The sequence below is a fragment of the Rousettus aegyptiacus genome, unplaced genomic scaffold, assembly GCF_014176215.1.
Source record: "Rousettus aegyptiacus isolate mRouAeg1 unplaced genomic scaffold, mRouAeg1.p scaffold_m13_p_11, whole genome shotgun sequence".
Taxonomy (NCBI): domain Eukaryota; kingdom Metazoa; phylum Chordata; class Mammalia; order Chiroptera; family Pteropodidae; genus Rousettus; species Rousettus aegyptiacus.
In genome coordinates this window covers 74472170-74496592 of record NW_023416286.1, presented here as the reverse complement: position 1 = coordinate 74496592, position 24423 = coordinate 74472170, and the positions used below count along the sequence as shown (strand labels likewise).

The following is a 24423-nucleotide window of genomic DNA, read 5'->3' as shown; positions in this document are numbered from 1 at the left end:
TTAAATAATATGAATCAACTATACTTATAGAATGAGTCAAAAATCACAAGATCAGGTAATAAAAAAGTATTTCACAAAATCCATCATAAAAACAAATTAAAAACAAAATAAAAACAATTTAAAACTGGAAATATAAAGGAACTTTTTCACCCACAAGGGCATTTATGAAAAAAACCTACCGTTAATATCATATTTAATGTTGAAAGACTTCTCTTTCTTCTTTTTCTTTCTCTCTCCCTCCCTTTCCCCACATATTAAGTTCAAAACCATGAAGAAAACATCTGCATACAGTTTCATCTAAAATTTTCTCTTAGTCGACCAAAGTAATTCCTAATTCTTTTAAGAATTAATTTATATCTCACTTATGTGTTCCCTAAGCACCCATATATAATTCGATCTTATTACTTACATAAAATATTACCATTCATTAACATAATTTATTTAATATATTTAATCACTAGACTTTAAACTCCTCAAGATCAGGAACATGTGATTTATCCCTGATAACAGATATTCAACAAATGCCTATAGAATGGCCCAAGAATCTTAGAAACTTAGTTTCTCATTTAGGAGATTCTCATTTTCCCCTCACTTATAACCAAGGTTATAAACATTTAACATTTAAGAATTTACCAGTTACTAAGGATTCATGAAATTTCTATAGGTTCTAACTGCTTTGTTTCCTCACTATAGTATATGTTCCATCAAGGTTTGTGAATTTTTCAAAGCTGATGTCAGGAACATCAGTAATTCTGGAATCAAGGTAGTTAAACACACTGGCAAGACCTTGATTTTTAGTTTGATGATCATTTACTTGTAATAAAATTCCTTTTTAGAAAAACGAAGAACAAGTCTTACTGATCATGTTTTTGTGTTCATATCCATGGAGATGTATATTTTTTAAATTTTCTGTTTTCAAGACCTGCTCTTGCTCCTATTAGCATTGTGACCTTGCACAAAGTAACCTCTCCATGTGTCAGTTTCCTTATTTGTAAAGCATTTGTACGTATCTCATAGGACTACCCGGAGGCTTAAATGAACTACTACACATTGATGCGTTTGATACATAGTAACTGTTCAACAATTGCTTGTTATCATTATTACAGTTATGGAATCTTATCTAGGCAGTGCCCGGTATGAACACTGAATCTGGAACCTCCTGTGGAGAAATGTTATATAAGGAGGATGAAGAGCTTATACCATATCGTCTGCGATCGCAGAGCTTTACTCAGTTTATCTCAGATGATTCTCCCAGCAACCCTAGGAGGTAGACCAAGCAGAAATTAGTTATTAGAATATTCATTTTGTTGATGTGGAAACCAACTTAAGTTAACTGAACCCACGGCTGTTTAGGAACTAGGTAGGTAGTTTATTTGAACTATATCCTAAAGAAAAACAAATGCAGATAAAAATCACCTGTTTTGTTTTTACTTGGTAGAAGTTCTTACGCTGTTTGAAATCCTCTCGTCATGGTTTAATGGTGTGAGGTTTCAGTTTGTTATATTCCTTTATAGTCATTTAGTCATTTATCACCAATTCTACCCCCCACCCCCATTCAGTTAAAGAGGAAAAGTAAAATAAAAACATATGCTTCTCAGCTTCAGAAATCACTGGCTTTCAGATGTCTCCAAGGAAGGCACTGTAGGTAATGACCCTCATTTAATTGCCCTGTGTCTCAATGTCCTCATTGGTAAAAGGAGAGTAACAAAAGTACCCACCTCCTCGAGGTTCACAAATGCCAAGTGAATTAACACAAAGCACATAGTGAGGGCTCAGACAGCACAGGCTGAACCTCAAAGGCCAGCACTCTTCACATAGGCATCTGGTTTCAGGAACTCCTTCAGGCTGTCCTCTCTCTTCTATCTGCTCTTTCTTGGTTCTCCTTCTCCATTTCAATAAAAATTACTCATTCTCCAGGAATTGAAGAAGCAAAGAGTAAAAGAAGGAAGTAATTAAATAGGAACCAAGAGAACTGATATACCTCGGTGGAAGAGCAGGAAGGTTAGAAGAGGACTTTGAGGGACTTCAGGGAGGTCTCAGAAAGAAATCAGGTAGAATCATTACTGGATGATTTAAATTTAAAACGTATATTTCTCTCATATTTTCCTTTTAACATTTTAATGGACATTTTAATGACTTTTGGTAATACTTCTCTTTTTTGCTACAAAATTGTGAATGTGCAAGGTCAAAATTATTCCATTTTTTTAAGGTCAGTTATCCTTAGCCATAATGATTCAAACATCAAATACACCCAGGGATATGGACCACAACAAAGATTTGGATTCACAAGAGTAAGAAAATTAAGCCTCTGGGGAAAATTAGCACACAGAGCCACTGTTTTATCCCACTTTGCCTTATAAAAGTATTTTTCATCTCTGTTATGTACCAAACTACTGTTTATAATTCTTAAATACTTTCAAACAGTTACTGATTAATACTGAAACATTAGTGCTTCCAATAAATCTTCTTTTTTCATAGTTTCTAAGACAAGTTTCTCTTTCATAGAAATATTTTATGTCTATTAGTCTGATAAATTTTTTTTTTGTTTCGAGGGAGTGATTATAACAATGTGCTTGAATGTTATTCAACTACTATGAATTCTCAGAACTCTAACTTCAATTGGGCATGGCAAATGACTTCCTTCAGCTTCTTCAAAGTCACTATCCCAACTTCCATGTCTTTCTCGAACTAAATAGAGCTTTGTGTGTTCTTCCCCCTCACTGGAGGGAGACTGTACAAAGAATTTAGTAGGAAGACAAAGGAAATACACAGGTATTGATTCAGAATACATTTAAATATGTAAGTTCAGCCAGGACTCACTAAATCTACTGCAGGTAAGTGAACATATTTAGGAAAGAAATGGAGAATTTAAAATACACTTATACCTTTGAGACAGGGTAAGATCTTACTTCTAGATTAATTGAAAGATAAATATGGCCTAAAATTTGAAGTTTTATTAGTAGCATTTTAGCTCAGTACTTTTGTTTAACTACTGAGGAGAAGCAGTTTGCCACCTCAAACTATTTCTTTTGGGATATTGATTATTTTAAGTTGGTTATTGTTAAGAAATAAAAGACTCAGGAAAAAAACTTCGAATTTCTTTCTAAATGCCTTAACAAATTTAGATAATGGACCTGCTCCAGGAAGGGAAATATTATCATAGATAACTATAGTTTAATATGAGCTAAGTATGACAGGGAGGAAACTAGCAAGGCTCGTCTGATCAAAGTCCTCTCTGTGCCCCATTTTTAAAGATGGCCCAGCAAATATTTATTTATCAAGCATTTGCTTTTCTATCTCCTGTGAATTATCTTGCTGCCCTTTGAAGTTTCAAACAACTCCAACCCACCTTCTCCTTAGCTCAAGGTGGTATATAAGCTTTAACTGCTCAATTTGTCCTTGGGTCTCATATTCTTATAGAACCCCTGTGTGTACATAAGTAAAAAATTTGGTCATTTTATACTATTAATCTGTCTCATGTTAATTTAATTATTAGTTTAGCCAGAAGAATTTGCAAGGGTAGAAGAAAAAATTAATTTTTTCTACTCCATACTATATCAGATATGTGGCAACATATAGAAGTTACCTTTTATTCTCTTTATAATTATAAATATTATTACAGTGTGTATTAAAAATTGTCCAGTTTGGGGGTCAGTGGTTTGTCCTGTGACCTCACTTCTTTTATGGATTGAAGAGGAGTTGTTGCTTTTACAGTTTGTCACCTTTTTATGTGTTGTTATGCAGAGTGATAACTTCCAGACTTCTTACCTTCCAGACTGAAATTGCTCTTCATGGTAATAGGAAAGGGGACTTTTAGCATAGCTATGAGCCATGAGTTCACTGTTCCATGTTAACAAGAGAAAGAAGCATCTGAAAGTTGAGCACCTGTGAGCAAGGTGTCCTGCATAGGAATTTCTGCCCACCCTTCTGGGGTGAAGCATTCTCTGTGTTCCTCAGCCCTTCAAAGTGTAACTAGAATCTTGGCGATATTGTAGAAAAGTAAAAAAAAAAAAAAAGAAGTGGGACAGACAGGAGGTGGATTCCTAGCTGTACTGTTGGGACTGTGCTGTTTGGGGCATACCATGAAAAGAGCCCAGAGAGGAAAAATAAAGGAAAGTTAGTCCGAGAAGGACTATTAATTGTTTTCTCTCTGGCAATGGATTGTACCTCTCTCTATACCCTTCACAAAATTACTATGTACAACAGTGGGGCACAAAATGAAGTCTGAAGCAGTTTTCAAATGGGAACATACTTGGAATTCCAATCCTACTATTTTTCATTATGAAATCAAATTTCAAAAGGAGAAAGTCTATTTAACAATATTGTATCCCACTAAATCGAACAGTTAATTTGATTTTAGATAAATTTCTCCAATTTACCTACTTTGCTGAAAATTTCATTAAAATTTCCAGCAGAGTTAAAAATCGTGAATTTGGCTCAAACCCTGTGAGTTGGGGTGTAGCCCAGGAACAGCTGCTTGGGTAGTTGTTCCCCTCCCTGCTGCTCTTCCCTCATTCACAGTCCTGGGGTTTTGCTAAATGCCACCTACAGAACAAAATTATCTCAGTGCTGCTTGCCAACCAAAGAAAGGCAGCTAGCTGATTAAACAAAGCAGGAGATGTCTTCTTTCCTTCCTAAAAGTATTAGATCGACAGCTTTTTTAAAAGGGTAACAAAGAGTAGAGGATTCAAGCGGGAACCACAAATCCCACCTTCAAGTCTTTTTTCATGAAATTGGCCATGGCCATCTATAGACCATGGCATGCAGAGATACCCAGGACAGCAGGGTGTCCCTCAGGGCCAGCCTTGGCTCCAGCTGCTCATCACTTTCGATACTCTGATTTCTAACTTAAATCTACCTGTCCCTTTTATTCATTCTCTACTACCCCCATTATTTTCCCAAATGTATTTCCTTCTTATTCTCTTCTCTGTTAAATACGGTCCAAATTGAACTTGTCATTTTTACCCTTCGAGTCCTACTTTATACTAAGGAAAAATTTCTACTGGCAATCCGGCCTTCCCCGGGGCTGCCCAGCTGCCATTGGGGTGATTAGGGTGTTTCCTGCAGCTGAAGTTTCTTATAATTAGCAAGCCCTTCAGGCAGTCTGGACTCTGAATTTAGCTGCCATCTGGTATCATCTGTAAATGACAATGGCACTGTATCTTCTCTGTTGACTCATCTCTGCCTGCACCTCCCTACCCCCACTTCAGGCAAACTTTAAAGAGATTTCACTGCCCAGCTTCTCTTGTCAACCATAACTATCAAGGAACCTTGTTAACTTGCTCTAGTTAACTTGCCAGGAGTTTCCAGAGCCATCGAGAGGCTAAAGCAAAAGACCACAATGGGCCAAGTAGCATATCCTGTCACTCTACACCAGTGCTTCTTAAAGTATGGCTTTCACATTGGCAGCATTGGAATTATCTAGGAACTTAAGAAAAACATATATCAGGCCTCACCATAGACCTATAATCAGAAACTCTGGGGGTGGGCCCGGCAATCTGTGTCTCAGCAAGCCTTCTAGGTTATCCTGATGCATGTGATGTTTGTGACCCACTGCCCTTGGCTTCTCACCGGTGCTCAACTGACATTTTGCTCAATTCACATTTTAGGCAGGATAATTCTTTGTCTTAGGGACAGTTCTGTGCATTGTGGGATCTACTCACTAGATGCTAATGGCATTTTCTCAGTTGTGACCATCCAAAACGTCTCTAGATGTTGGGCAAAATCACCCTGACTCCAGTTGAGAACCATTGCTCTACAGTAGTTCTCTACAAGTTTTATGTTTAATCATTTAGTGCTATTTAACTGATGATTGTCGACATGAAAAACTGTGTACGTTGTTTATAGAGTGAGTTTTCAAGCTTTAGTATGCATACAGGTCACATGGAGATCTTGTTAAAAATAGCTCTGATTCAGAAAATCTGAGTTGGATCCTAAGATGCTGCATTTTAAACATGATACAAGTGATGCTTCTGTTGCTACTCGGCAAACTACACTTTGATTAACAAGGTTCTATAGGATTTTGAAATATTCATTCAATGAAAGAATGAATAATTAAAAGATAAGGATGCCTTTTTTAGAATGCTTAAGTATTGTTTCACTTTGTCATTTAGCTCCTCATTTCTGAAATTTCTTTCTTTTTATTATTTCTATGTTTTAATATTAAGAAAGATCAACTTTATTTTAGTAAATGTAATTTATATATACAAAAAAATACATGAAGGTCTTTGCATGTAAATTATACTTACTATATTTAAGATCGATGTCCAAAATCTGTTTCCTAGCTAGTGAAAGACATACCATGCTGCTCTTAGTCTTAATTCACTCTTCATCATGTTCTCTGTGCAGAGCATGCTCTTCAATTGTTCATCTATATGTATGCCACTCGCAATAAATGCATACCTACAGCCGTATGCTTTCACCTTATATATTTCAAAAATGATGTAAAAGTCATGTTTACTGGGAAGGTTAATGCCTCATGGCCAAAAATACACATAAAAGAGAGAATTAGCCAGCAGGGCTAACTTGTTTTCATTGTCATCTCAGTTAGTGAGAAACTGGTTTCAAATGATCTTCTATCACCATAGGAGAATCATGGCATCTGCAGTTGCAGAAGTGGCAGGGTAATTTCCTTCCAGAGCTAATGACTACCTGATGCTTCCTTTATTTCTCAGCTAATCCATTGACAGATGTGGCTCTGAGGTGTGGTGAAAGCCTGAAACCTTGGGGACTGGGATTTTTTTCTTCAGACGTTAAAGAACTTTTTTTTTTTTTTGGAACTTGAGATTGAAAAACACACAGAGAAAGGCACACTAGCAGATATTCCTGTATACACAATGATACTGTGTGATGGATAATAGGGAAAGTATCAAACTCGACATGCTGTTTTTCACCGAGGCTTTAGACAGAAATGGTGCGGAGTGCCTTTGTTTCAAGAAAGTATGAATGGGCTCAATGGATTCATTTTCTTTGCAGCATCCCAATATGCCATTGACCTTCAATTTAAATTGTGCTCTTGTTGCAAATAAATCACTGACCATTGATGAACACATTATGCTTAAAGTGTGCTCTTTGTAGAAAGAAGCACATGCATTCTCATTTTACAATGTGTGTCAGAAACTTGCTAGCTGTTCAATAAACCTGTTTCTTCTCCCTCCTGGGAACATGGCTAGAATATACAGTTGACCATTGAACAACACGGGTATGAACTGCGCAGATCCACTTACATGTGGATATTTTTCAATAAATGTTGGAAATATATTTTTTCTTTCTTATAATTTTCTTAACATTTTATTTTGTCTAGTTTAATTGTATGAATACTGTGTGTACTACATATAATATACAAAATATGTGTTAATTGACTGTTTATGTTATCGGTAAGGCTTCCAGTCAATAGTAAGCTATTAGTAGTTAAGAAGTCAAAATGTTTAAGTGGGTTTTCACCTGAGCAGAGCTGGCATCCCTAATCCCTGCATTGTTCAAGGGTCAACTTTATTTGCCAGTCTACCTTGCAGTTAGGTACAGACATGTAACTGATATTTGATACTTGAAATGTGGGGGATTGGATATGTTCCACTTCCACACCCAGACTGTAAAATCTTCCATGCACAATCCTTGGTGCTTTTATATCTTCCACTGGTTTGATGCAGATGAACACAGTGAACTTCAAAGCTGTGTTTTGAAGATGGAGATGCCCAAATGAGAAGAAACCTGGGTCTCTGTTCGTAGGGAGATGTCTACTAGTCAGGAACACATATTTTGTCTTCACATATGTGAGAAATAAACTTCTCTTGTGCATGAACCATTACATATTTTCTGGATTCATTTGTTCCAACTGCTGGCATTACTTTAATTATATATAATGTATTTCTTTTATATAATTGCTCAGGCAGAGATGCCCTTTTGCTATCACAGATACTGCTGCCACAAGTTGATTTTGGTTCTTTTTTCTCCTTTTTAATATAGATCCTAGATCACATGACCTTCCTTTATGTAGATGATGTTCTATACTTATCATTGTTCAATGCTTACCCAGCTTACCTATTTCTGGTCCCTGTCTCTAATTATCATCTCAGTTTCAAGTTCATTGGTGGCAAGATGTGTGACCCAGCAAGAGAGAGAGAAAAGGCAATATAAACACTGCCTCACTCTAGTTCCTGCCCTATCTGACAAACTTTCCTTTTTCTCTTCTTCATCTCTACTCTTTATCCACTTTGAATGTTCTTATTTGTCATCATTTTATAGAATTTTAATTTTTGTTTCTCACCATACTACAGCCTCATTACTGCTTCTGTTTTATAATACTAATTTCTTCTGCTCAACCAGACTCTGTCTATACCATGTTTTCTCCATCATGGGACATCTTACCATTTGAATGTATAATGTCAGATGTAACAGAAGGCACAGATGTGGGAAGATCACATAGAAAGTGTGTGGAATGAGAAGAAAAGATTCCCGAGGCACTTCAGTCAGGGCAGTAATGGTTCATAGAAGTCAGAGGAAGAGACTGTTTAAAGAAGAAGGAAACAACTGATTACATTGAATTTGGCTCAGATGTCAGCCACCAAAAGAACTGAAAAATGTCCTTTCTATTTGGCAATAAAGCTCATTAATGACCTCCATGAAAGCCATTCCAATGAAGTGATCAGAAGTTAGACTGGAAAAATGTTAGAGAGTTAGCAGGAGAAGCAGAAATAAGTGCATATAGAAAACTCATCTGAGAATTTTGTGAAGGATAAGGAAATTAGGGACCTAAGAAAATAGAGCAAAGAATAAATAACTCTTCATGAAGAATGTAGAGTGGTGAAGGAAAGGATCAAGAAAGATATAAATGTGCAGAGTTAGAGACCCAGGTTGAGGGTGACGAATAGTTGCAGGAAATGAAGATAATCCTAAGCAAATTGTACACATGTAGAAGGGGAGACACAGGGAAGCTGAACATTAATAGAGCAAATATAAACTTTTTCTATTGAACATTTATGCCACTAGTTGAGTCGGTTGATGATTTTCTTTTTCTATGAAAGTCATATTTCCTTAAATAAGATAGCATTATTTTGAATGATCAGAAATAGGGAGTGTGAGATGAGAACTGTAGCCAACACTTAAATTTACGCATATGCATACTTACATATATTTATTTACTGTTAAAAACATATTGAAATGGAGCTGAAATAATGAAAAGATAAGTTAGTTTCTAGCTGTGTCAGAATTCATATTGAGATAAGAAAATATGATTTGTTCTTTGCATAACTGAGCATTCCATTTCCAGTACCACAACCCTCTACTATATCTGGTCGTACTTGTTTAAAGATTATAGGGCATTGACATAATCAGCACTTGAAAGCACGGGGATGCTATGTAACTTTGGCTCAACTGCACAAAAATGGAGATTAAAAAATAAACAAGAAGGACACTGACCTTCATTTTAATGAGCAGGCAGTGTACTATGCATCACTTTGAAATCAGTACCTAAAAAAAAAATCACCAGGCAGTAAAATAAGTTTATCTCTAGCTGCTAGGATTCTAATAGAGAACAATGATGAAATAATAGGACAGCAATAAACTGATTATTTAAAAATAATGCTCTGCCCATAATAAAAACATAATATTTTTAAAGTTACTTTTTTCATTCTATTGCTGTCCTTCACTAATAAGGGAAGCATAGTTCCATAATTCAATTCGATTCAGTAAAATCCAATTCAGATCTATTCAACTCAACTCAAGAAAAATATATTTATTGAGGAAGCCAAAATCATACTAAATCTTGAGTTTTGAAAAGAACTGACTGTTTCTTCAGATTTATATATATATATATATATGTAGACCTATATCTATTTATATCTATATCTATCTATCCATCCATCCATCCATCCATTCATCTATTCATCCATCCATCCATCCATTCATCCATCCATCTATATTGGTAGAGTATAAAAACATATTATTTTGAATCTGGAAATTTTGGAAAGGGATCTTACTGCAGGAATAGCACCAGTAAAAATCATGTGCCAAATGTATGCTCAGGGATATTTTGGAGAAATTAAGTGTTTTCTTAATCACAGCTATTATATAATTGATGCTTTTTATTGTTTTTAGAGACTTCGTGAAAATGAAACTTCAGAAAATTTGTCTCAGAATTACACAAACTAGAAAAGGTATTCTGAAATCTTTGGTTTTTTTTTTTTCTGTTGCAATATAAGAACATTGGAGAATTAAGAAGAGAGAATATTTTTGGAAGAGATAGGAGTGGCATCTTGGTGAGAGGTTTGAGGACATTAGAAAGAAAGTAAGTGGCCAGTTAGAAATTTCTCGTGGCTGTGTATTTGTTAGGGCTGCCATGGCACAGTATCACAAACTGGGTGACAACAACAAAGATTTATTGTCTCATAGTTCTGGAAGCTAGAAGTCCAAATCAAGTTATCAGTAGAGTCATAGACACCTACAGGGGAAAACTCTTTCTTGCTTCTTGCTAGCCTCTGGGATCCTTGGCAATTCTTGCTATTTTTTGGCTTACAGCAACATTACTCCAATTCCTGCCTTCATTGTCACATGGCATTCTTCCTGTGTGTCTGAACCTTCACTTGCTGTGTTCTTCCTCTTTTAAGAATAACAGTCATATTGGATTAGGGCCCACACTAATGACCCCATCTAACCTTGATTACATCTGCAATGACCCTATATCTAAATAAGGTCACATTCATGGGTACGTGTGGTGAAGATGTCAATATGTCTTTTGGGGGACACAATTCAACTCATAACAGCAGGTATGACTCGCATACTTTTGCACAGAGAGTGATGTTTAATATTCTGTAATAGTCTCTCAGTAGAGCTTTTCTGTGTCTAAAGTTACTAGTGTTATTCCCAAATCTTCAATTAACTTCTACCATTTCCTGATTGAGTAGCATTTTCATGGAGTCAAGGTAAATGACCTTTGTTCCATGTCTTTTCGGGTGTGGACAGAGAGAGAACAGATTTGAATGCTGAATAATACAAGATACAAGTTAAGTTTCTGTAACAGAGAAAACCCAAACAGAATAGCTTAAATTCTGGATTATCTTATAGCCCATAAGTAGGCCACCAGTCCAAGTCAGATAACTCTACACAAGGTCATCAAGGGACCCAAGTTAGCAAGCTTTTCTGGGTCTAAGTTAATCATTTCATCATTATCATTTTGCAGTCAACAGAAAGTGAGAAAAAGAACATAAAGGAAAACAACTTTCTTTTTAAAGGCATGATTCAGAGGTTGCAAACATTGCTTCCTCTCAAATATCCCTGGCTAGAACTCAGGCAAATGGTCATATCTGGGTGCAAAAGAGGCTGGAATATGTAGTCTCTGCCTGACCTATGGTGAGCTTTGCTGAAACCTGATAAGAGGAAGATTCTACTTCAAATAATGAGAGAAAATGGATGCTGGGGGATAATTAACAGTCTCTTCCAAGGGTAACAATAATGTAAGTGAGTCTGGGAGTTCACTGAGAATAAAACGTTGTAGCTAAAGGTAACTGAGTTACCCCCCAGAAATTCCCAGAGACCCCCGAGACTTCCAAAAGGCAGCATGGCAGTTGAACATGTGAATGTGTATGTGGAGGGGATAAGTGTGGTGTTTGGCAAAGGGGTTAATCAATATTTTTTTACTTTCATTAAATTTCTTACAGTTAAATAGGGAGGCTTATGTTAGAATCTCAGCCTTAAATAAGTAAAAAAGAGGACACTACTGTAAATGACAGTAAATAAGTGTTGCAAGTTTGGTTTTATGAAATAGGAAATAGAGGATTCAGAGTTAATTTTTAATGTATTAATAACAGAGTTATTAAAAAACAAGCAACACAAGAATTTTAGAGAGATATTACAGGATATATAACAACAAATAAAGTCACCTTCATTGTGAGATTTAAAGCCAGTTTTTAAATTTCCAGCAATAATACCAATTTTATATATTTATATACATACACACACACTATATATATATGCACATATATATATATATACACATATATATATAATTGTTATATTAGATATACAAAGTTCTTACAACATACCCTAAGGAGAAGACCAAAATATTCTGAGTAATGCATTTAATATGTTGCCTCCTAAAACACTTTGAAAATAGACATTCATTTGGATATATAAATAATCTCGTATTTATTTTCAAATCAGTTTAATAAAAACTATCACAAACATAACATATAATGGTGAAATATCCAAAGCTTTTCTCTCAGCTTGAAAACAGCCAAATACATTACTATTATATTGTATTGAAGATTCTAGCCAATGCAATTATGCAAACAAACAAATAAACATCCCCAATCCCCCAAATCAAAGGCAAAATAATTGAGAAATAAGATTGTAAGATTGACAACATAATTGTGTATGCAGCAAAATGCAAAAAAAAAAAAAATGTTTATGCAACTAGAACTTAGTACCATTGCTGATAAAAGGTTGAAATAAAAAATCAATTATATTTTTATGTACCAGTAACAGAAAATAAAATTTAAAAACATACCAATTATAGTACTATTTAAAAACATCAAGTATCTATCAATGAATCTAAGATATTCACGAAGTCTATACTGAAAATGACATTATTAAAGTTCTTAAGGTCAATAGAAATAAACAGGTATATTTTGTTTATAGATTGGAAGATAAAATTGTTTAGATGTTAATTCTTTTCAAACTGTTCTATAGATTTATTAGAATCTCAGTTAAAATCTCAGCAAGTCATTTATGAAAAATGACAATCTTTAATAACATTTATATGGAAATGAAAAGGTAAATAGTTAAATCAATTTGAATTCAAAAAACAAAGCAGGACTTACCCTACCAGATATTAAGACCTATTGAAAGCTAAGTAGAACAGGTATTGGCTCAAGGATAGACAGCTAAACCAGTAGACAGAGATCTACTTTCTCCACTTAAAAAACAATCCATACATATATAGTCACCAGATTTATGTCAAAGCGACACTGCAGTAGTGTGAAAGGTCTTTTCATAAGTGGTTCTGAATCAGTTGATATCCACTTTGAAAAAAAAATTAATCTTGACTTCATACCATATACACAAACAATTCCAGATTATTTCAGATCTAAATATAGAAGGTGAAAATAATAAAACTTTTTGACCTTGAAGTAGAAAAAAATTGTTTAAATAAAACAAAATGCACTAAAAATGATAAATTTAACTATATTAATATTAGGAACTTCATTTTATTAAAAGACATTTTAATGGAATGAGAAGGAAAGACTTGCCAAGGAATATGCTATTTTCAATTCCTATATCTGAAAAAGACTGCATCTAAAATATTCAAAGGATCTCTATTAATCAATAAGAGCTAAACATATAAAAAGAAACAGGGGCAAAAGTCTTGAAGGCATATCACAAAAGAGCACATTGCAATGGCCAACAAACATACAAAATAATAATAGCACAGGAAATAGCAAACTTGAAGGGAAACTCAAGGGAAATGCAAATTAAAAGCACAATGCTCTAGCACTCTACACTCACGTGAATGATTAAGAAGGAAAAGACAACAGTCCAAGTATTGATAAGAATGTGGAGCATCTGAATTTTCAGATACTGCTGTGGGCATGTAAATTGGTACAACCACCTTGGAAACTTTTTAGCAGTATCTATTAAGCTAAAAATGTACATACCTTGTTACTTAGAAATTCTATTCCTAGATACATAACCCACTGAAATAATCACATATTTTCACCATCAAAGACATGTACAAGGAAATTCTTGGCAGCAATATTTATAATAGTCCAAAGCTGGAATTTGTTGAATGCTAATCAAGAGTGGAAGGGATATAAATCTTACACAGAGATGAGAATTAATGACCCGAAACGATATGCAACAACTGTCTGAATCTCACAAAAAGGATGAGAAACAACAACAAAAAACCAGACACAAAGAATGCATAATGTATGGTTCAATTTATTTTGTGTTCAGAGTCAGACAAAATTAATCTGTTACAGTAGAAAGTCAAGATGATGGTTACCTTGGCTAAAGTGAAGTGATGGACGGGAGTGTGGAAAGGACATCTGTGGATGTGGTTAAATGTTTCTTGGTTTGATAGGTTCTTGTTTCTTGATTTTGTGGATGTATTTGTTAGAATTCAGAGCACTATGTATTTATGATTTGTTTACATTTCTACATATAGATTATACTTCAATACAATTAAAAATATTAATTCTATTACCATATGGTTACATATCATATAAATAACTAAAAGGCACAATTCCAGCTCTTAGAGAACTCTATAAATTCAAGTGAGAGGAATGAAATTCATGCTGTGATACAATCTGAGGGACATAGAAGAAATAATTACAAGAAAAATAATATGCCATAACTTTAGGAGGGTAAATTTAAGGAAGAGCACATGAGATTTTAAAAAATCCCAAGGATCGGCCTTTTTTCTAATTTTGTCTTATTTTGGTTACAGTGTTTGAAAAAGACATGCAATATTATATTTTTAAAAATACATCTTTTAATTTTTTTAAATTGTGGTTTTTGCAAATTAAATTTATGAGAAAGGACTTTAAGAAGATAAAATAGACTATAGAAAACCCTGAAGCAGTTTCAATCAGTAGATGGCAACAGTTTTTTAAAAAAAGAATGTCAGATTCATAAAAAAGAAAAAAAGTCCATTACTCCATAGCACTTCTAAAGCTAATGACTTTCTATGTATAGGTCAAATTTGTCCTTAATAACTTTTCTAGTCTACTACTTTTCCATCCTTTTGTTTCCTTAATTAGTCCATTCAAATAGATCTGTATATGTGGAATTGGAAGAAATTTTTTGCAACCCTACATACTGATTAATTATCATAATTGCCATGGTTTCAACAGAAACCTAGAGAGAAATGATCTTTTAAAAATGCTAATAACATCATCTTTTTCAACAACAAATTATAGCACTCTGAGTGACCTGACTTTTTAACTTTATAGTAAAATTAGGGCTACAAAATGTAGATACCAACCATAACTTGTATGATATACTCTGATTTTAAGGCAGTTTGCAACTCATGGTCTCTTTTATGGAAGATCTGTTTCTCAAAACAGAAATTGATTCTCTTATGGGAGGATCTGAAGCTTTGAAATTCTTTTCTTATCCCATTCCTGTAAAAATTACCTTTTTGGAGTCTGAGGAGGTAATAATAATCCTCTTAGCAGGTCTCCTTCAGGCCACTTGAGAGATTCTAATGAGTCGAGAGGATCCATAAAATAGTTTCTCAGAAGTAGGATTACATGTTTATTTGCACATATGCCCAAAAGCTTTGCAATGAGTGCATTTTTATAATTCTAATAGATTTCCAGGGTGCTATTTTCTATGCTAATGGCCAGAGGTTACTGAGAGGGAGCAATTTTAGAAAACCCTAAATAAAAACAAACTAAACATCCCTGCTAATTTGTGAGTTAGCCAAACTTTCCAATTGCCTGTTTTCTTCTTATTATTATTTTTGGTTTCTTTGGTTTATCTGGTTTGTTGGTAAGTAAGAACAGCAATGACCAGTAGTTTATCCCTGCTATTTTGTGCACCCAATTTTTAACTGGCAAGATAGTGAAATTCAGATGCCACTATTACTTAAATTGAACTTGAAAAAAATTAAGACAGAAACAGAAAAAAAAAAATGGTTGTGACAGTAGAGTAAATGAAAACTTTAAAATGCAGTGGAAGAACATTATTTTGGGGTGTGGTTCTTTCGCTTCCTGCTTTCTCAGGCACTCAGTCTTATTTTCAAGTGCTGTACATTCTTGGTGAAAAACAGAAAAGCAGCATTTATACTGCTTAAGTTTGAAAAACAAAATATAGTGAAAGGAAATGAACAAACTATGTTCTACGTTTGGTGCTTTATTTTTGAGAAATTCAAGAATCGCTTTTGCAGAGAAAAATGTCTTTAGCTCCATGGCCTTATTAGCTTATTATGTGAGATAACTGAACCCATACAACTCAAGTTGCTCATTTCAAATGCCCTCTTTCCCTTGTGTTTTTAACAAGCGTTATACATGTATGTAGACACAGTCAAGGATAATGCCTTGTGTGTTCTGTTTCCAACCTTGGTAACTAATATAATGGCAATATAGTGGCCTAGAGACAATGCAAAGACAGAGGGTTAGCTTTTAAATGACTCACATATCACCACTCCCACCTTCATGTTCCCTCTACCACAAGTTCTCCAAGTTAACTTTACTCTTGCTCTTCATTTTTACCAACTTACTTGCATTTCTTCTCTTTCTTTCTTCTAAAACATTTTGGTCCTTATTTTTTCATTTTAAATCTTTCTTGTTTATTTTTCTCTGTCCCTTAGCTGAGTGTGTTTGTATATATTTTGATACATTTATATACATATTTACTTTATAATTAATCTATTTAACATTAAGTGAAAAAGCGATTTTTTGGTCCATATTTGTGCTTTCTTTTTTGACTAAAACTGTGATAGAGTTTGCAGTGAAAAGCTACTATTGCATTTTCTTCTTAGGAAATTGCTAAAGGGAATTAGCGATCAAGAACTAATGCAGAACTTAACTCCTGTATAGATCATTAGACTCAGCTACTGGCAGTTGTTGAGAAAAGGAAAACTACAAAAACTCTTTTTTTTTTTTTTTCTGGAGAAAGAGCCATTGTTTTTGAAAACAGATGTCAAATAAGCCTTAAGAGCAGGTATACTATTTGGCATAATCTTTCTTTTTCCCTCTTGTTGCATGCCTGTAAATGATGTATGATCTCTGAGAAAACACACGACAAACGAGAGTTATTCATAGCCTTTAGAGAAGTATATCTGAGAGGTCCAAAATCTTTCATTATGGAAACTTTGGCTCAGAGAAGTGAAATGATTTACTCAAGGAAAATAATTGGTGGAATGGGAACTGAAACACTCTGCTCTACTGGGTCCACGGGGCTTTTCACTAGTCCTGTCTATGGCCAGAGTCAGATATTGATGACCACACTTATGCCAGTGTCTGTGATTATCATTGCATGGGGAGGGGGGGGCGGGGGAGAAGCAAAGATGTTTTCATCACAAAATTGTTGAGACTCCTCAGAGTTGGCTCCTGCTATTATTTCTAGCTGGCTGTAAAGAGAAGTCCACGTGCTGGCACCGAGGAGTAAAATGTTAGTTCATATTCTCAGACCCGACAGAAAGACTAAAGGTTAAAATGATGAAATAGAAAGGGTGACTTATGACTGGAGTTTTTATGTCTGAGTAAATTCTGGTAATAGGGAAAAAACTAAGTAAGGGTAGGAATAAAGTTAAGGGCAGTTTCTTTCCAGGCTAGGCAGCAATGGTTACATGGAAATTTTATACCAAAGAACCTTCACATCTTGCCTCAAGTATCATCTCTACAGATTCTGCATGATCCCCATTTTCCTCCTACGACCCTGGTGCCAGCTAGACAGACAGGCCATCCCTGGATATGCTTTTATTCATTAATTTTTAAAAGTCTCAGTGTCTTTTAATACAGCCAGTCCTTGATTTTCATTGTTCCAGTATGCATGAATTCACTTGTATGGTTTAGTTAAATAATGCTAGTCCTCAACAACACAATTCAAAATTTAGTTACCAGGATATACAAACCATGAGTAATCGTATAAAGTTTGAACTTTGCTTCTAGCTCTTCAGTGAGTAAATGACTACTTAAGTAACATGTGTGCTTCATGATCAGTGACCAATCCTGTCACTTCTTTTAAAAGCTCTCGGTGATTGGTCATTACGCATCTGTTATTCAGTTCATGCACAGTCTTCAAAGTATAAGTCACCTCCTATCTTCCAGTGATAATCTCACGTGATATTTTACAGAATGGCAGAATGGATAATGAAAGCTCATCATTGAGGGCTTGACCATCACTGATGAAAGTGTCAAAAAGGAATGAAAAATGATAATGCTGGAAGTGAAATTGGAATTGAATATAAGTAGAATTATAGGAGAAATAGCTGACTGAGAGAATATTTAGCCCTGCCACTGATCGAGACACTGTAGATGTACTGCCAGAAGAATTTAGTGAAGGTAAAATTATCAGCATGAGTTAGATGAATGGTTGTAATGAAAGGATAAAGATGTCCCATAAGAAATGACAATGACAAAAAAAAAAAAACCAACAAAACAAAACAAAACCCCACTTCACATTAAAGAAATTCTTGAAGAAATTTTATAACATTGAAAGAACAAAGGATAAACTGTTGGAAGCTGACTCACACTTAGAAGGGAATATGGTAAAACTGAACAAGGCATAAAAAAGATGGTCGCTCCATATCAATGAGAAGCAAAATATTATTAAGACTACTTAGACAATTTTTTTACAATGAGATGAAACACTTTACTTCTTAAAGTTTCTAATATTTAAATTTATAGTGTGCAAAATAAATATTGATTTCTCTATTTTTTCTCTTACTCATGTTTATAACCAACAGTAAGACGACTTTAATGTTTTGAGAAAAAAAATTAAAGATTACAGAACAATCATATTTTGTCCTATTGATTAAGATTACATTGCATAATTTCAGCTTGCACATGTTTATGGTTCCGTATGGCTGTGCAAAGTCAGACTGCCTGTAGATGGCATTTTGCATCCACTTCCATCATAACACCTGACGTGTTGGATTGTCATTATTTATATGTACCTGTCTTTCACATGAGATCATTGAGCTTTTGTGGAATTGGAACAACATTTGTGTATTTCCCCCAAGGCCATCTATAGCAACTAGCCCACAGCAGATCCCCAACACTCTTATCGATGGAAAGAAAGATATACCTCCTACTTTATCTCAGAAAATTTATATGGAAAGCCTATCGAATAACATAAACTTTCCATATTTGTGTGTTCTTGGACCAGAGATCCGAAGAATATGATGACTAAGTGATAACTGAGAATTTTTACCTTTATGAGACCAAAGATATTTGAACCCTGTCCCTAAATAGTTGATTCCTGTTACTGTTTGAATCAAGAGTATCCTGATAATTTTTAGACAATTAAAATATACACATTCATAGATTTAGAGCATATCTAAAACTTACTGTATCTAAAGTAGATTTTTATTTTTGGTTGCTACTATTTAGCTGATTTTGCTATAGAGTTGTGATTATAGTGGATCTAGGAGGCTATTCTAACTCACAGGAAATTAATTACTGATAAAGTGGCAAAAATTGTTAGTATCTTTCCTTCTATGTAGTTTACCTAGTTTCTCCAGACCTCTGAACATCAGATCAATTTTTAAGTCATGAAGGAACATGGATTAACTAAGAGCAATCAAGATTTTGCACTCTGAAGGTTGTTATATATTTCTTATAGGCCGGCTCATTGAGAACCATCTACTGGAGAACCATTGAGGACTTATAGTATAACTTACTAGTTATAGTATGTAGACATATAGCTAGTACTCATACAACTAGTAACAGGTCATAAGTGAGTTATCACACAAACTCAACCACACCAAACTGATCTATACCCTCCCTGTTCAGCTAGAGAAGTTCAATGATCATACCCAAGCCTTGCCAAATTGCTATAAAAGTTTCTAAGAGCTTACTTGAAAATTTTGAATCTATCTTGTGGACCAGTTCATGGTCCATACATTGAGCAGTGCTACTTATAGGGTGGTCTAATTTTCCATAAGTTCATCATTTTGAACTTCGTAACCATCAGACCCTCAACTTCTCCCCTCTTCAGCCATTCATTCTCATGACACATCCTTTCCCACGCCGAGCACAAAGCCAATGCAAATCAGGATTCTTCTGACTATTTCATATTGTATGGTCTCTGGCTCTCTGAGGATTAAAATCATGTTATGAGTTGCATTGTGTGCAGGACTAAAAGTCCTCACAACTCAACTCTACTATTATAATAAATACAAACAAAGAGTAAAATTTACCAAAGTAGGTATTATTAGCTTTCATGCTCAAAGGATAGGGATACTGAAGGCCTAACAATGAATAGATTATTTCTTAAAAGCTCCTCTTCTTTTCTGCATACCTATGGCGTGTTTTCCATGAGCAATATAGAAAAATGGAAAATAAATATCTTTTTGCAAAGAAAATATTTTTTTTCAAAGGTAAGATCATAAATGCTGGAATAAAAAGCAAACAACAAGAAATAAAAGGCATATATTATATACATGGAATATATACAGATTTTGTATGTATATGTTATATATACAAAATATGTATATTATATATAAATATGAATATAAATAAATAAATACACAAAAGAGGGAAGGTGGATTAAATTAACAATGAATAAAAAAGTAAATATTTTAACCAGGATTCAGAAATTTGCACATACAAACTAGGACAATGAATTATAGGGTAATGAGCAATGGAAACATAAAATGTTTAATGGCTCTGGTACTCAGTTCATGACTGTAAAAGTCTACTTTGAATCATGTTTAATTGAAACATATGCTTTCCAACAGTTTGCACATTTGTTTTGAAAAGTTAACCTGCCTCATTTTTTACCTAAAGAAAAGATGGATGAAGACATACAAAACATGTATATAGAGGCTTTTAAATGTAAAATATTACAAGGGATGAATTTTAAATAGTCAAAAATTTGGTTTTCTGAAGAATTCTTAGGATGAGTTTTCATTAAAAGAACACTTTGATGGTAACATCTCTGCTAAGACTCTCTTTTCAGTATGCAAGTCATATTTATGTTATTCCTACTAGTCTTCCATTCCTTCCAAAAGAAGTCGAAAAGCAGTCCAGACTTCCATGGATGGGCTGGTTTACAGAACAGTGACATCGTTCCCAGAGTGTTCCAGCTCCAAAAGAACATCAAGCGACTTAGAACTGGGGCCTAAAGAAGTAAAGAAAAATAGTTTTATCACTCCTTAGGAATAAGTTCTGATAATGTAGGCCATCCGATTTGCTTTCAGCTTTGGCTGCAAGTTTAAAATTAAGATGATGTGATATGGGATCAATTTTGACAAAAATAAAAAATATATATATATTGTGGAGGTAAAAACAAGAAAGAAATTTTATCAGGTAATTATGAAATCTAAGCACCAAAGCTACCAATATTTTTCATTTTATATGATAGAATGACCTGGAAATGCTGGATGTAAATGAAAAGTAGTTGAAATTCTCCATTAAGGTTAGAAAGAAACTCGAACCTTTTAAGGAATCATCCTTAAAAGTAATTATTCTGTAAACTGAATAACAATGCCCTAATTCATCCATCATGTATTATAATTTAGACTAATTTCTAGCATTTCTTAGATATTATTGAAATAATCTTGATTATATGACTCAAGAAATATATATTCAGTGTTGACAAACAAACAAAAAACAGGATAGTAAAACAAAGAAGAAAAGGTCTATAAACAAAATGCCTAAAAAAGTCATCTATTACAAGTATGAACTTTTATTTTTCATGAAAAGAGAAGAATTTATTTCCTTTCCAGATTCTTCAGCTACACAAAAATAATTTGATAGGTAGTTACAGCTACTTGATAGGTTTCAGTCTTCATTTCTTTGAAAATAAAAGGGTTTATAGTGTTATTTAATAATTATAGTTTATACATTTTAAAAACTTGATACAGGTTAAAGTACTACTTTAGAAACTATCAACTAATGTTTCTCTTATAGTGTCATCTGATTATGTACAATTATGATTAAAATTGGATTTTGTACAAGTATTTGGTGGCCATATAATGAGAAGCTATTAATTCTTTTAAACCCATAAATGGTATTTTAGAATAGTGAAATAATGCCTCTTTGAAGCACAAAGATAATTGAATCCAGTTATAATATGTCAATAAACATGTAGAGGATGGACAACCTCTGAATAGTATCATAATATTTTGAGAATTATAAATGATAGGGCTAATGTCAGAGATTCCTGTACCTAATTAATCACTCAGTTTAGCAGAGAGATATTAGTCTTAGACTGGTTGGGGACCAGTGGTTACAATGAAAAAATGGCCTAGGAGATTCTAAAAGACAGAAAGTATACTAAGGATTATAGACTTATTTTTTAAATATTAAAGGAGAATCAGTTCCAGGGGCATTGTTCCCAACATTTATGCCATAAATTCCTTTTACGAACTCCTGCCAACTTATCTAGCCTTTACTCACATTCTTCATGAAAGATGACACACTGTCCCTTATGACAAACCAATTTTGAGGTGGTTGAGTAGTTAGCTTTGTTTGTTTGTTTGTTTATATTTGAAATCTACCTTTCTAAGTTTCTCCCCAATGGGTTGGCAGAGGCGAGTAAGAGAAGAGGACTCATTTTCCAATCTCTTCCATCCACCCACAGCTCCATCCTTCCTCTGGTTGCACCAGCCCTTTCCTTTCAAATGTTCCTCCACTCATTTTGAAGTTTAAAAAGGAGAATATAAATTATTCTGGAAGAACTTTTTAGGTCAGTGGAACAAACATTAATACATGTGATCTTAGTCAAAAGGTCGAGAAGCAATGGAAAGAACATTAATAAAAGAAAAAAAATGCCTATTTAGTTTTTTCCTGGAGAAGTTCATCTACTGAGTATAATTTTTATGAACAAAAGAACAAGTGATAGGGTGAACTTGCAAGAAGCAACCTAGCATCATGGATAAATGCCAATATTCTGAACAGAGGGCCTACTTTCAAACTCTAGCATTATAATTTACTCGTTGTATGAGCTTGGGCAGGTTACTTCACTTCCCTTCACTTGTCCTTGCTGCTATTGAGGTTTAAAGTGTTTTTTTGTTTGTTTAAATTTTATTAAATTTATTGGGATGACATTGGTTATTATAATTACATAATTTTCAAGTATACAATTGTATAATACATCATCTGTATACTGCATTGTGTGTTCACAACCCACAGTCAGATCTTCTTCCTTCATCATATTTTCGACCCTATTTACCCTTATCTGCCTTCCCCTACCTCCTTTTTCCTCTGGCAAACATCATACTATTGTCTGTGTCTATGAGTTTTTCTTTGTTAGTTTGTCTTATTTATTCATTTATTACTTTTATATCCACATATGAGTGAAATCATATAATTCTTGACTTTTTCCATCTGATTTATTTCACTTAGCATAATGTTTTCAAGATCCAAAGCATTTGGAACAGTGCCTGGCACGTAGAAAGCATTCAATGAGTGTGAACTATTAATATTATAGAACACATGGAAATGAGAAGAGAGGAGAATTAGGGGAGAAGAGAGGAGTGAGAAAGAAGAGATGGCATGATGGAGGGAAGAAAGATTTATATTCTGTGGACTGTGGGCCTCACACCTTTAATTAGCTTTATTCCAGAAACTACTCATCCAAACAAGGTCTCTCAAGAGGAGTATGGTAAGTGCGAAATGAGCCGTAGTGTCCAGGGGACTGTACATGATGCTGGGCAGTGCTCAATACCCTGTTGAATAATATTGAATATGTTTTGGTTGGCTTTCATTTTATTCATTTAAAATATTTTTTTTGTTAATTTTTGCTTAGATAACATGTTTACATAATTCAAAATTCTAAAAGTATCAACAGATAGACAGGGAAAACTTATCCACCCACTCTGCTCCCAAACTACTTAGTTGCCTACTCTCGTAGCCACCCATTTTATCAGGTTTCAGATAAGAAACTGTTAACAGGCCACCAGTAGACATACAAATCTTAAATCCTAACTCCAATTTTGGAACTTTGGGTCAGCGAAGAGACAGTTTTGAGATACACTTTTCAAATATGTTTTTGATACCTCTTTTTTTAATTCTTAACAGTGGGATAGTTATTTCCAGTGAATAAATTTTGGAAACTGGATAAATCTTTCAGGGATGCTGCCTGCCTGTTGAGTTAACTTGTCAGGATTTTATGTATTTCATGTGGATTGCATACATTATCTCTACCATAACAGAAAACATTTTATAAAAAACAGATATGTTATATTTTATATAGCCTTTGATCTATGAATTTGTCTTAGACTTGTGTATCATGAAAAGGAAAAAGCATCTTGATACAGTTTTATCTATTAAACCTAGCTTCTTTAACAAAGTCTGAGGAAACCAAATCATATTATATTGGTTGATTTGACTTTTCCAGGCAGTATACAGAAGGGTAAAAGGTCTCTGGTTCTATCAAATATGCCCTGAAAAATAAATCTTGTGCTTCGTTCATCTTCTCTCCATCTATCAAAATGAAACTAATAAACAGTCCCAGATGCAGCCATGGAAAAATGAAAAAAAAAAAAACATTTTTCCCTACAACCCAGTAGAAACTAATATTTACCAGAAGGAGTGGTGATTGTCAGTCTCCCCTGACACCCAGCTCCATGACTTGAAGAAGAATGAACACAGCTGAAAAAGTAGAAGTACAAAACTCTTCCACCAACAGAGCTTTGCTAGTAAATATTAGATTTAAACTAAAAGTTAAAACATGGATGTACACTGGCGAATAGTGGTGTGCACTGCAAATTACTCTCTCTGTGTTACTTTGTGGGATGAACTTATTCTGTAAGTT

The 24423-nt window shown here is 34.2% G+C and overlaps 1 long non-coding RNA gene across 1 annotated transcript in view; it reads left to right on the top strand.

Moving 5' to 3' along the window:
- LOC118609393 overlaps positions 1-24423 on the top strand; it is a 164960-nt gene that overhangs the window by 82391 nt on the left and 58146 nt on the right. The gene's annotated exons all lie outside the window — the stretch shown is intronic.